Source organism: Octodon degus, unplaced genomic scaffold (assembly GCF_000260255.1).
Source record: "Octodon degus isolate 3935 unplaced genomic scaffold, OctDeg1.0 scaffold00137, whole genome shotgun sequence".
Lineage (NCBI taxonomy): Eukaryota > Metazoa > Chordata > Mammalia > Rodentia > Octodontidae > Octodon > Octodon degus.
The window spans coordinates 7,241,234-7,255,151 of NW_004524713.1; the positions used below are offsets into that span (position 1 = coordinate 7,241,234).

General features: G+C 49.3%; 1 protein-coding gene across 1 annotated transcript in view; it reads left to right on the forward strand.

The window, feature by feature from the left end:
• Mrrf (mitochondrial ribosome recycling factor) overlaps positions 1-5,571 on the forward strand; it is a 65,222-nt gene extending 59,651 nt beyond the window's left edge. The window contains exon 8 of the mRNA XM_004641495.2: positions 4,004-5,571. The gene's annotated coding sequence lies outside the window, so the exon portion shown is untranslated. The remainder of the gene's footprint in view (positions 1-4,003) is intronic.
• The last annotated feature ends 8,347 nt before the right edge of the window (positions 5,572-13,918 follow it).

Consider the following 13,918-nt stretch of genomic DNA (forward strand, 5'->3'; position numbering starts at 1 on the left):
ATGTAGAACAACCAAAACTAGTGCTTTTGTTTCTGGGCCACCTTCACCTTCACAATGCTGTGCTCTCTGCCTGGACCACGCTCCCACTCCTCACAGGCTGGTCCTTTTCCTCTTGCTGTCACATCCCATGAGAAATCTTCTGCCCACCTCAACCCAGAAGCCACTATTGGCCCTCCTAGCTCAATCTGCTGCTGTTATTTGGACCCTGATGATTCTTTTTTGCCAATTATCCTGTATCTTAGCATAATACCTGGAACATGTAGGTATTCCTATATTTGTGTCATGAATAAATTACATAGAATAGCTACTCTACAAATGCTGACTTTTCCTTCTCTTTCTGTCATTTTCCAGTCTTAATTCTTGTCCTCGGTAGTGATATTTACTTGACAATGACATACCTTTCCCCAGGGCCTGCTTGTCAACAGACAAGTGGTTAATTATGGTCTGTCTTTGGGTGGTTGGTTAAGGTAGATTTTCCCCCCAATTCTTTTTCTTTTATTCATTCATTCATTCATTCATTCATTCATTAGTTCATCATATTGGTGTCATGAGCTAGATTTGGTTCTAAGCATTATTAGTAATCTTCACAGTAAATTTGACAGATCTGTATTATTGCCATTTACAGATAGGAAAACTGAGACCTGACAATGTTAGGGAGATGATCTTTCCAAAGTAACAAAGCTAGAAAGTGGTAGAGGGCTTTCATTATTTATTATCAGTTTCATCTTATGAAGAAGTGAGGCTTCTTGCTCAGGGTTATACAGCTAGCAAGTGGCAAGGCTGGGCTTCACATTGAGACCTGATGCTAAACTCTGCTTGCTAATTATCAGAGGGAAAGAAGCTGTTTTTAGATTGTGCTCTCACATTCAACCCAGAACACTTCTGTGACCAGAGGTATGAGACTTCCTGGGGCACCAAGCACTTCTCCCATGGATACCCCCTGGGTATCTTATACTGAGTTCAATTCTGATGCTCTCTGCCTGGAGGTAGTGTTTATCCACAGGTTGTGGGCTCAGTCCCACAAAACTGCCCCCACTTTTGATCCAGTTGTGACTCTGGCTCACTTGTATTTCTAAGTGACCAGCTACAAACTGGGTTCCAAATCCCTTCCTTTGACCCAGTTAATTTGCTAGGATAGCTCACAGAACTCAGGGAAACATGTGTACGGAACCAGGTTATTATAGAAGATACAGATAAAGAGGTACTTAGGGCAGGGCAATGCGGGGAGCATTACACTGAGCTTCCATGGCCTCTAGGCACACCACCCTCCCAAACCTCCTGTGTTCAGGAGCTCTGAAGGATCTGCCACCTTGGTAAACATTTGTAAGCACCAATCACTCGTCAGTTACTGTAGTACAACCTGGGAATACAAACATGGGTGAGACATGGCCCGTCTTTGAATAGTGCCTTGTACACTGAACTATAGTGCCTCGAGTGAAAAGATATGTGCTGGTTCTGCTGGGTGTCTGCCTTCAGAATGGAGCCATTCTGGCCTCAGCAGGGACTGGCGGAGTCCCCTTGAGGTAGCATCTGTCTTCTGCTTGCTGCTTCACTCCCTCCAGTCTTTGTTCTGTGCTAGAGGTAATGAAGGTTGTACTCCTACCTTTGCTTATCCTGGTAGAATCTGCTTGAAATAGCCAGTGAAAATTAGGTCAGAGATGAAAGAACTAATAGTGTGCTGCCCGCTTTACCTGTCTCCACCAGCCCTTCGTGACCATCCTGCAGTTCATCGGAAGTCAGCCGGGAAAACACAGATAGGGAGAGCAGTGAGGGAGCCCTTTTGGGACAAGCTGCATGGCTTTGCCGCAGTCTTTTGTGAGTGGCTAAAGTTCCCTGCTCATTGCAAACGTTTGTCTCAATGAACTTTTTTTTTTTTTTTTTAATAAACGGGAGGAAATGATATATCAATTACATTGTAACTCCCAAAGGTGTTTGTTCCTAACAGCCAAATCCTCTGTAGTCTTTAAATAAAAAACTTACTTGGTGAACAGACGAGGAAAATGAAAGATTTTCTGTACTTGGGTTCCACATGTCAACAATTTCTCTCCTGTGTGTATGTTGGCCAAAGCTATGTATTGTGATAAATGAATAAAGGAAAACCTCGAGCCCAGGGCACTCAGACGGCTCAGCAGCAAGTGGCTTTCAGCTGATTGCTGTCTTTCGGTTGATACTTATCGAAGAGTCTCTGCTGCTCTGCACGTCAAGGCTGCAGTAGTGGCAGGGACGAAGAGACTACTTGTTCAGATGTGCTGAGTAATGTTGAAGCTGGGGTGATTCATCCCTTTCTCCCTCCTGCACTCCTTCACAAGGAAAAACTGGGCGTGGAAGTTCACACAGATTTTTTTTTTTTTCTTCTGTGTTTGGTACAGGGTCTCACGATGCAGCTTGGACTGGGCTTGTAGTGATCCTCCTGTTTTCAGCTTCCCCAGCGCTGGGATTACAGGCATGCACCACCACACCCAGTGTCTGTGGCTGGTTGACTTCGTCTGGGGGCGGGGGCAGTGCAGCATGTGGTACTGGGGATAGCATCAAGGTCCCTGTGCTTGCCTAAGCAGACACTTGGTCCACTGAGCTATGTCATCGGTCCTTGTGCATAAATTTTTAAAAGGAGGGAAAGGAAATATTCTGTACTTATATTCTGGTAAAAGAAAAAAATCATGGCTATTATCCATATGAGTGAATATAAATATTCATTCATTCATTGCAGTGCAGTATTTGATAATATGGATCTGCCATTATTTTTCTCTTAACATCTATGATACTTTTTAATGAGTGTGTTGCAGTATATTTCTATTTAAAATTCTTTAAGGTGAAAAAGGTTGCTGTTCTAGGATTATCTGGTAAGTCTGCTCTTCCTCCTAAAATTTCAAGACTGATACTTACTGAATGTCTGCTGTGGGTGAGGTACTATGCTAGACCTATGTTTGCTTGGTGGATCCCTTTTTTTTTTCATTTTCAACCTTTCAGTGTCACTAAATGATTTGGGTGTATTTCTGTTTCAGTATTGAGTTTTGTTTTATATACCATTCTGAAATTCCTATTTTTCTTTGTGGTAAATTATATATACAGTATTTACCATTTTGTCCATTTTTAAGTGTGTAGTTCAATAGGCGGTAAGTACATTCACATTATTGTATGATCAATTTCCAGAATTCTTCACATCTTGCAAAATAAACTGCGCCCCCAGGTCCACTAACTCCCCACTCCCCCCTCTTCCCAGCCCTGAGTGACCACCATTGTACCTTGTCTCTATGAACTTGACTACTCTAGGAACTTCATATTAATAAGTCAAGCAGTGGTATTTGGTTAATTTCACATAACCTAGGTCGGGGAGATAGCTCAGTAGAATAAGTGTTTGCCTGGCAAGCGCAGGGTCCTAAATTCAATCCCCGGTACAAAAAAAAAAAAAAAAAAAATCACATAACATAAAATCCTCAGGGTTCATCTGTGTTGTAGCATGTGTTAGGATAATGTATACACATATGAAATTCCTTTTATTTGGCTTTTTTTTTTTGCAGGGTAGAGGGTATCTACCAGGCAGGTACTTGTGCCACTGAGTCATATCCCCAGCTGACATTCCTTTTAATAGGCAATTTAAAATCATTTACATTTATTGATGGTACTTACCAATTTAGAGAAGTTGTTTACTTTTTAGCTCCTCCCCCCATGGGGGTTGAACATAGAGCCTTTCTAGGCTAGTATTTTACCACTGACTATATCCTCAGCCCTTTTTCAAAATGTATTTTAAGACAGGGTCTTGCTAAGTTGTCCAGTCTGGTCTTGAACTTGGAATCCTCCTGCCTCAGTATGCCACATAGCTGGAGTTATAGGTGTGTGCCATCATCTCCAGCTTCGGTGTCTCAGGCTTCTGCACTTAGCGACTAAAGATCAGGTTGAGGAGAAGGGTTGCTGCCGCACAGTTCAGTTCTTGCTGAGTGAACAAATAAGTGATGCGTCCAGTCTTTTCCATTTTCCTGTTTTCTATTCTTCTGGTCTGTTTCAGTGCATCCAGTGCATTCCATCAGGTCAACATGAAACAGCACGTTGTGCCTGAGACTGCCCCTGTTGCACCAGCTGCTGACCCCATGTGTCTTGGTGCTGCTCCAGCCGCCTCGACCTGTACTTGCCCTGAACAGCTCCACTTAGAAGCGCACGTGCGCCTCACTCATCAAGCCCTTCCTGGAAGACAGCCTGCACCTGCTGCCTCCCACATTTCCTTCTCGGAGCCAGGCGCCACCACCTGCCCAGGTGCCTCGCCTACTCCTCCATCTTCCAGTCACCTGGTCCTGTCAATGCTCCCTTTCAGATTGCCTCTACTTTCTTTTCTAGTGGTGCTATCAGGGAACATTTGTGGCCAGTGTTGAGGCAGGCTTGCTTGTCCAGGGCTGTTAAGTATTTGGCCCCTCCTTAGAGGTAGACAAGACCCCAGGGGAGTCCCTGCTTCTTCCGTCTTTGCATGCCCTGACAAACACTGTTTGTTGACAGAACAGGTATGGAGGAAAGATTTTGTCTGGTTCTAATGGGCCTGTCAGGTCTTGAAAGTAAATGGGGTCATATTTATATCAGAAACCCAGTTTTTCTAACTCTTCTCACCTACTGGCTCAGGACCGTCAACCTAATCTGCTAAGCCTGCCTCAAAAGTTTCTACACACCTCTTACAGGCCCAAAAAAGTGCCCACAATCATGGGCATCTGCCATTGTCTGTGCCAGGCTCCATTGCTGGTGTCTGCAGCAGGGATGCTGCTCGAGGAAACTTCACTTCGGCTCCAGCTGGTAGTGTCAGTGTCTGTGACACAGTGCTGGCTCCTGGGCTTGGGGTTGCCCTGAGCAGGCTGGGTGGGGCTTCTGCCCTAATCCCATGCCTGCGTTGGCCCCTGTGTTCCAAGGCAGCCTGCTGGCCTCCACAGCCCCTCAGGTCTTCCAGTTCAGCAGCTCCTCCCCAGGCTGACTACTGCCCCTGACAAGGCTGGCCCATGGAGTAGGGCAGGGCAAAGTAAGACGGCATAGATCCCTGTTACTTTCCCTCCCAGGCTGTGGCCTCAACCAGAATAGCTTAGTAGCTCTTCTTGCCAGATACTACTCCACAGCCCTCTCCTTACAAATAATAATGGTCCCTAACTAGACATCGATGGTTGGGAAACCCTTGGAGCTGGCTGTCATGTTGCTTGTCTTACAGATAAGGATGGAAGCATAGGGAGGCTAAATTACTTGGTCACAGATGTGCAGAGGAAGACTTGAGATCTAGGGAGGCTGGTGCCTGATCCCCTGGGAGGCAAGCTCCTGTTCAGACTGCCTGATGGCTACCTGGGCATCAGATATCATTGAGCTGAGAGACCAGTGGGGCTGGAAAGGGCCTCATGAGGCCGAGGAGAGCTTCCAGGCCATCTCCCTTTCGTTCTTTACCACCAGTAAAGGTCACTCCACTTCTCGGGTAGGATCAGTGGTTTCTAACAAGGAAGAGCCTGACCAATGCCTGATATTTTCATCCATCATTAACTTCTAATATGTTTGAAAAAAAGCAACATACAAATGTTTTTGTTAAATTTATGAACTTTGTCTTTAATTTAAAATGAAAATTAAGGGTTATTGTATATTCCTAATCTTGTTTTTCTTGCTTTTGTTTTGATACTAAAATAATATTTTTATTATGAAATGATAAGTTGGTGATCTAAGAAAAATCCTTACTTAGAAAAATAAAGTTGATCGTCTCTGGATTCTGTTTTATTTTTTAACTTCATTGATGCAGGAATCCTAAAGTCTGGGCACTAGGGGACCTCACGCCTACTCTTGCTGCTGCTGTCCCCTGGCTGTCATCCAGGAGAAGCTGGAACCGTAACCAGGGAGGGAGAGAAGGAGGGAGGCGGTTTGACCCATGTGGGTGTCGGGGACCCCGTGGGTGAGCGAGCGTTGGCTGGGAGGCAGGTGTTGGAAACAGGACAATAGTCAATCAGGAAGGTTCCAGGACCCAAAAGGGAGGGGGGGATGGTAAGGGGAGGAAAGTCAGAGGAGAGAGGGAGACTGGCAGAGGTACACACAGGAACAAGGGAGGAAGCAGAGGCAGTGGAATCGGAAATGGAAGCACGAGGCAGCAGGCCCGCACACATCCAGAGAGCCTCACATAGAGGCCCAGCCAGAGAGGTGACGATGGCCAGAGACAGATGGTGACAGTGAGACAGTAACAGTGCCATCTATAGAGGGACCACAAGAAGCCTATGAAGACAGGCAGCGAGACACGTGGCAGGGACAGAGACAGGGACATCCGGTACCCATGAAGAGATCAGGCTACTGGGAGAGTCCTGAGAGAGAGAGAGCCAGAAAGACAAGTTTTTGACAAGAAAGAAACATGGAAAGAGATCAACATATAAGCGCAGGCTTAGTGAGGTGGGCAGAGATGGGAGGGAGAGAGGCGGAATTGGGCAGCCCAGTCCCAGCGCAGGGTGTGGGTGGAGGAAGCTGTAGGGCTGCAGGGACTAGATAAGGCCTTGGGCCAAAGGAAAGCAGGGGAAGGAAAGACGTTTACAATCCCCCCCCCCGGGGGGGGCGGGGAGAAGGCCGGGGAGGCTGCCCCAGGCCCGGAGAACAATGGGTACTTGACCCCAGTGGGTCATTAATGAGACAATTAATGGAAAGAGCAACAGAAGCCTCCCTGGGGAGGATGGGAGGATGGGAGAGTGGCTAAGTGGAATTTTTGAGGGTGGCGATTGTCGAGAGTGAGGGGCCTTTCTCCACACTCCCTGGTGTCCAGGGTTCCAGCTCCAGATTTCAAGGAAGGCATGGAATCTCCCCCACCTTCCCTGCCAGGCACATGTTAGGTGCCAGCCACCTCCCAGCTTTCCTGTCCCCGTGCCTTTCTCCTGCCACTCCTACGTGGAATGTCGGCCCTGATTAAGTTGTTCATCCATCTGGGGAGCCACAGCTCTCAATAGTAAATAAATGCGGTGCATCTGTGAGATACTGGAGAGCCAGGGCCATAATTTTAACAAGGATAGAGCTTGGGCTAGGGGTTTAGCTCAGTGGCACAGTCCCTGCCTGGCAAGCCTGAGACCCTGAGTTCAGTTCTCAGTATCACACACACACAGAAAAAGAAGAAAAGAATAGAGCTCCCAGCAGTACTCTGGGAGGCTGAAGCAGAAGGATCACAAATTCAAATTCCGCTTAGGCAAACCAGGGACACTGTTGAAAAAAACAAAACAAAAACAAAAAACTGAGGATGTTGCTTAGTATAAAGGCTCTGAGTTCAATCCTCAGTGCTTCCACATAGAATAGGAATGTCCGACCAGCAAAGTGGGCAGTGGAGAAAGCAAGCATGGACAAAGGTACAGTATGGTGCCATTTAAGAGTGATACAAACAGAGCCGTTATTTTAAAGTTATACCTATTTTGTGATATAAGCTTTTAAAAGGAAAAAAAAATTAAAAAGAATGGCAAAATATTTTTTAAAGGAAGCTATGAGGTTCATGACTCTTACAATGTTTGGTACAGGATCTTTTTTTTTTTTTTTTTTTTTTTTTTTTTGATGGAACCGGGGATTGAACTCAGGCCCTTGCGCTTGCCAGGCAAGCGCTTATTTTACTGAGCCATCTCCCCAGCCCTATGAGGGATATTTGCTAGATTCACAATTACAGTTGCCACTAGGGAGTGGGAGGAAGATTTAAACTGCACCTGGATGTCCTCATACATGTATGAGCAAGTGCTTGTGTGTGTGTGTGCGTGTGCGTGCGCGTGTGCGCATGCATGAAAATTTGACATAATGTGAATTTTGAATTGTGAAAATAGGAGTGGTTATTACCTTGTTTTGTATTTATTTCTGCTGAGCTTTTACAATTGGCTTTTTTTTTTTTTTTTTTTTTTTTTTTTTTTTTTGAGGGGGAGGATAGAATCCTAGCTCCCCAGCCCCATCCCTTCAAATGCTGCTTTCTGTAGGAAGTCTTCCTCCAAGCAGGAGCCCACCCATCGTTCATGTGGTCCTTTCTTTGTCCTTGTTCCAAGATCTCAGGACTCTTACAATGTTTGGTACAGGGTCTTACAATGTAGCTGCTCGGACTGCTGTGTAGTGATCCTCCTGTTTTCAGCCTCCCCGGCACTGGGATTACAGGCGTGCGCCACCACACCCGATCTCTCCCTGCACTTTTTTCCCTTGCTTCCCCTTGTGATGATCACGGTGTGGATGGTAGCCCCCTTGAAGGCAGAGACTTGTAGCCAGAGGTGGGACCCAAAGGAGTGAGAACTTCGTGCTTCCACGGTAGCACTGTGGAAACCACGGGAGCTGAGGTTACATCTCAGTGACCCTCAACTGGGAGCGAGCAGGTGGGAAGGTGGGGCTCCCGACTGTCAAGCATGGCTTCTAGAATGGAGATGGGACCCAGCTGCTGTTCAGAAATGTTCCAGGAGAGAAAGAGAAGGCTATGTTTGCTGTGGCCCAGGAATCGCCCTGTTGCCGATTGGTTGGCTGTGGCATCATTGTTAGCGAGGCCAACCCTTTCTACCCAAAGCTACAGGTGGGGAAAAAACCCCTCAATTCCACCAGCCCCAATGAATCCTAGTTGCTGGCAAGGTGGAGCCACTGTGGAGCAGGGACAACAAGTGACTCCTGGCCTATGGGTGCATCCAAGCAGCCATAGGGAACGTTTGCTTGGTGCTGTCCCTTGAGCTACAGTATCTAATTTAATTCTCCTAACAGCCCTCTGGCTGAGATTTCACTGTCCTCATTTCAGAGATGGAGAAAGAGACTCAAAGACTAGCATCCCTGCTCAAGGTCACAGCACACAGTAACTGCTGGACCCAGGACTCCAATCTGTCCTGCGGGATGGCACCAAATCTCTTGTGGGTCTAGACAGTCTTAACCACCCCCAACCTCTGGGCAACTCCCTTGCTATGCAAATGAGGACAGTGAGGCACTGAGAAAAGAGGAACTTGCCCACTGATAACAGAAGTGAGTGGCAGACCAGAGAGTTGACCCCAGATTTCCTGACTACTTCCTGCTGCCTAGTGGGGCTTCACAGACAGCGGGGCAGACCTTGCTCGCTATGCGATTTTTAAGTCACTGGGCTTGGAGATGTCTTTTTGCTTTCTTGGGACATAAAATTGTAGAGTCTGGAAGAGCAGGGAAGGAATTTAAGGGCCGTCTAGTCTGACTGCCTGTTTGTAGTGATGAATTTAAGGCCTGCAGAAGGCAAATGACACAAAGACCTTTTGATGTCAGAAAGTCCTTGCTGAAGACAGTGGCCTCGTGACCCACAGTCTCGGGGATTCTCAGAACCCCCCCCCCCGCCCCCCCGGCTCCAACTTAGAACCCTTGTTAATAACAGGTAACTTGGCATCCATACCCAGAGCAGATTGGAAACTATAAATTAGAATGTGGGGAAGAGCAGCTTCCCCACAGAGCTGTCTGGAATGTCGAGTGCAGGAATGAACCTGGGACTGGCTGCTGGGCTGATTTCTGCCTCCTACCTGGTTTCCCTCCCTCTGCTCCATCTCTTGCTGTCCCATTACTCATCTTAAAACATAGCCTTTGTAATGGCACAGGCCTGCTTCAGTGGTTCCCCTTCCCTAGAGAACCAATAGCCTCCTAACTGATCTCCGTTTTTCCAGTGCTGGCCCTCTGTTCCAATCTCTGCAGAACTCTTCAAAATGTAAATCACACTGCTCCTCATCGGTACCACTCTGTTGCCCCCAGGAAAAAAATCCAAAATTTTTACCTCAAGGTCTTAAGGGCAGACTTTCACCTGAGCTGTCTCTCTGATCCCTGCTCTTTCCAACTTCTCTCTCACTCTGGCTGCAGCTATGCTGATTCCTCTCAGCTTGCCACACGTCTCGTACTTCAGAGACTTTGCTTGTTCTGCTTCCTCTGCCTGGGACACACCAGACCTGTCTGGCCTTGCTGACTCCTCTGCATCCTTCAGCTCCCAACTGCTCTGGGCAGCCTTCCCTGACCTCCTGTTGTTCTATTGATTATAGGCAGTGTCTTTAATAGCTGTCTCTTGCCCAGGCTATGCGCACCGAGAGGACAGGCCTTTCATTTACTGTGGCACACTCTGTGCCCAAAACAGCCCTTCCCAAGCATTTGCCCAGTGAACAGATGAATCCATGTAGCTGCTCACTGAAACAGATGCATCCATCCAACACACGTTTGAGCATCATAATCCCTGCGTGCTGAGCATCCCCTGAGCCTCAAGCGTGGTCCTGTACCCTCCATGGGGCTTAGCCACTGTCCCACCGTTCCTGATCACATGGAGCATGCAGTCTTCTGGGAGAGGCAGACTCTAAACATAAAGTCATAAGGCTAAATGCCAAGTGCACTTAGCTGAGTTCCATAAAGGGAAGCAAAGGTAGGGTAAAGGGTTAGAAAAGGAGGGACAGTGAAGAAAATATAGACAGGGTGGTCAGGAGATGCTTCTGCGAGGAGGTGACATTTTGGTGGTGAGCCAGGCAGGGCTCATGAAAAACACTGGCCAGGACACCCCCGCCCCCGTGTGTGTCCAGGTGTGGCCATCTCAGATCCTCAAGCCCTCCCTGCCTCCTGGCTGGAGCAAGACACCCAGGAGGAGCTGCTGGTGCGGTGAGTGTGGAAGTCTCCGGCTGCTCTTCACTGCAGCTGTGATTGAGTTCTTTCTGCGTGGCGAGAGGCAGCAATTGCTTTTGCACCGAGGCCTTGGCTGATTGTGGCCAGGCGATTGGCACCCACAGACTGTGGCCGCCCAGGTTTACCACGCACCCCCAGCGCCGCGGCGGGCCGTGCGCAGCGTGCCAGCCCAATCTCGCCTCCTGTATTCAGAGTTGATTAGACGCTATTTCTGCCTGGATTTTCAGAAGGCTCAAGAGCTTTTTTAATCACTACAGTGGCTCATTACGGTTTTGCAGTGACACTCATGTCCTTCAGTTCTCTTCTCAGATTAGATTCTATAGTCAGATGAATATTGGATGATTTCATTACATACAAATGCAATCAACAGTTTTGCATAAATTTCTTCTCTTTTCTTGAGTTTCAATTGACCCCAGCACCCATGGTGGCAGGCACGATCCACATGCAAATGAGCTAGGTTTGCAGCCAGGAGAGGGCCCGGAGGAGGCGGGCACTCGCACCAGCCCAGGGAGGCAGCCAGCCTTGATTGCTCAGGCATTGGGAGAGAGGCCCCGAGGAGGGGGTGGCCCTCAGTGGGCAGCGTCTGTGGCTCAAACCAAGCTCCCCATTTGGGATGGTGTCCCTCTGGGCTGTTCTGGGTGGGGGGAGCAGCCTGCTTCTCTGGGCAGAGAAAGAACATGGTCTTCTAGGCTGGCAGCTGGGCTGGAAGGGGTATGTTCAAGATGCTTGGGACGGTGGCTGTTTAACAACTGTTAGGGATGAGTTTCAATGTTTTAGCGATGAGTAGGGCCACATGCTGAATTCCTGCCCCATGCTTCTCTGCCACAAAGGATGCTGGTGGTGACAGCACTGCCGTTATTGTCTCAGGCATCACTGTTACTCTTTATGAAGGCTTAGGAGGGCAATTGGCCAAAAAAGTCAAAAGCCAGCTCAAGACAGAAGAGAAAATTTGGAGCCTGGGACAGTTGTCCTGGCATCTTGATTTCTGTCTTTTGTGAGAAGCTGGGCAGGATATTCTCAGGAGTGAGCCTCAAAAGGCTCCTAGCCCATTGGTTTTTGAATGCTTGGCAACTGCTTGTTCGCCTCCGTGAATGAGGAGCTCCCTCCCTTCAGGGAACTCTGGCTCGCACAGCTCCTTGCCGAGAAGTTGCTTACAATGATTCTGGAGACACTCCTCCCTGGCCCTGACCCTGTGCCCTGCGTCCTGTGACAGCCCTAAGATCAGCAGTGGTGACTGTCCTGCTGTCATCTGCCTGAGGGCTGCAGCTTGTCCTCCTGAACCTAGGCTGCAGCATCCTATCTGCTGTCCTCCAGATGCTCTTGGTGCTGTCATAGGTCTTACACTGGGCACAAGGCTGGAGGCACTGGGGGAGGGAGGGGACCCAGCTGTGCACCTGACACTCCCCCAGGGGTAGCTTTAGAGCTCTGAGCGGCCAGCACCAGGGGCTGTGCACTTAGCATCGCATCTTCCAGTAGCTTCTTTATGAAATCTCCAAATGTGATCGCAGATACAGCACAGACAGTGGAGGGTGCAGAGCCTGGAGAGAGAGCTGTGGGCGTACAGGTCACCACGGACCCAACCGGAAGGATCTGCTGTCATCATATGGACACCATGGAGCCCTGAAGAGGATGGAGCCGTAACGGCCTCCGTGAACCACGCCACTGTGTGCTGCGCAGCCCCAGGCTCAGGCTCCCTCCTATCCTTGCCCGTGGCTCCTGGATTGGTGCTGGAAAGACTCAGGAATCTGAATTCAAGCTGGAGGCTTCTCTGTTGCCAGTGGGACTACTGAGGTCCCGAGAGGGCTAGAGGAGTTGCACAGAATTGATGCCAGTCTCTTGGTTTGGTCTGAGACTGCTCTCCTGTTCCTCTGGCTGCCTCTGGGGAGCATTGTCTCACCCTTCTGTCCTGTGTGGAGTCACAGAGTCCTTCCCCAGCCGGTTGGGCCCACCCCTTGCTGCCCACGTGGCTTTCTGCTTTCCCTCCACCTTGCCAGGCTCCTTCTGAGTGCATTTCTCTGTCCCTTTCTCTCCCTCTGCCTCTGTGGCCCTCACTCCATCTGTCTGTCTCATGGCCAGCTCCCTTTGCCAGGTTGCATCTGCTCCTTTGCTCTCTGCTGCATGTATTGCTAGAGCCGGCCTCTGTCAGAAACAGGTGATGTGAGGCCCAGGGAGGCCCCTGTTAGAGCTCTGGCCCTGGCAGGAGGGGTCTGGGGCAGGGCTTGCTTCTGCTCTCTTCTGAGCCTACCTGCTGTGCCCTGCATTGGCCTGGCTATCTTTGCTGCCCAGTGAAGGATAGCAGGGGAGCAGCCCATCTTATTCACCTCAGACCTGTTCTCCGGCATGGGCCTACAACAGGAGGCTGGGGAGCCAGGGGGCGTGGTGTGTGGGGAAGCTGGAGGGCTTCTCAAGTAGATTGGGTTGCTCTGTCCAGGCCCCTGTCTTCAGCGGGGTCCAAGCTGGTTGCTGTGTGTGACAGGCTCCCCTAGGGACGCTCCCTTCCGGCATCCCTGACCTTTAGGTCCTCCTGACAGAACGAACCTGTTCCCCAATCCAATTTCAAGTGGGTCCTGACCCACCTTACCTTTCTCCTCCCCTTTGCTACCCAGGCATAGAGGGCTGGCCTACGTCCTGGCCCAGTGCTATGGTGTGTGCAGGTTGGGGAGAAAAGAGCTGGGCTGTGGAGGCTGATGAGTCCATGCCAAATCCCCACTCTAGGTTGTCACAGGCAAGTGACTTCACCTCTCTGAGCTCAGCTTCCTCCCCTGTGAAATGCAGACAGCACTCCTTCCTTTGCAAAGCTGCCAGGAGGACTAAGTCAAAGTACCTGGTGCAGAGCCAGGTGCAAAGCAAACATTCAAATATTCAGCAGAGCACTCATGGGAATAAATGAGTAAGAAACGTACAGAATTTAGACATACACTATGGGGGCAGGGAGAGGGAGTGCCGGTGTCAGGAATGGCACAAGCAAGGGCATGGAGATGAGACTCCTGGAGAGGTCACAGGGAGCCCCTAGGGCTCTGTGCATGCAGTAAGGAAGCTCTGGCAGAGGAGGCCGGGCCTTGGTCCTGCAGACTGGAGGTGAGGCTCGGGGTTTGTCTGGTTTTTGATGAAGCATCCTTTGTTTCAGGGAAATGACTGATCAGAGAACTTTACCGAGTGTTGACAATGTACCTGGTGGCTCAGAGGGACCGCAGCAGCAGTTACCCTGAGCACAGCCTTGCGCCAGGCCCTCCACAGGCATGGCCTCAGCTGGTCTTCACAAGAGAGGACTGCATTAGTCCCATGTTGGAGATGTACAGAGGGAGATCCAGCCAGAGCAGAATGACTGTCCCGTCGC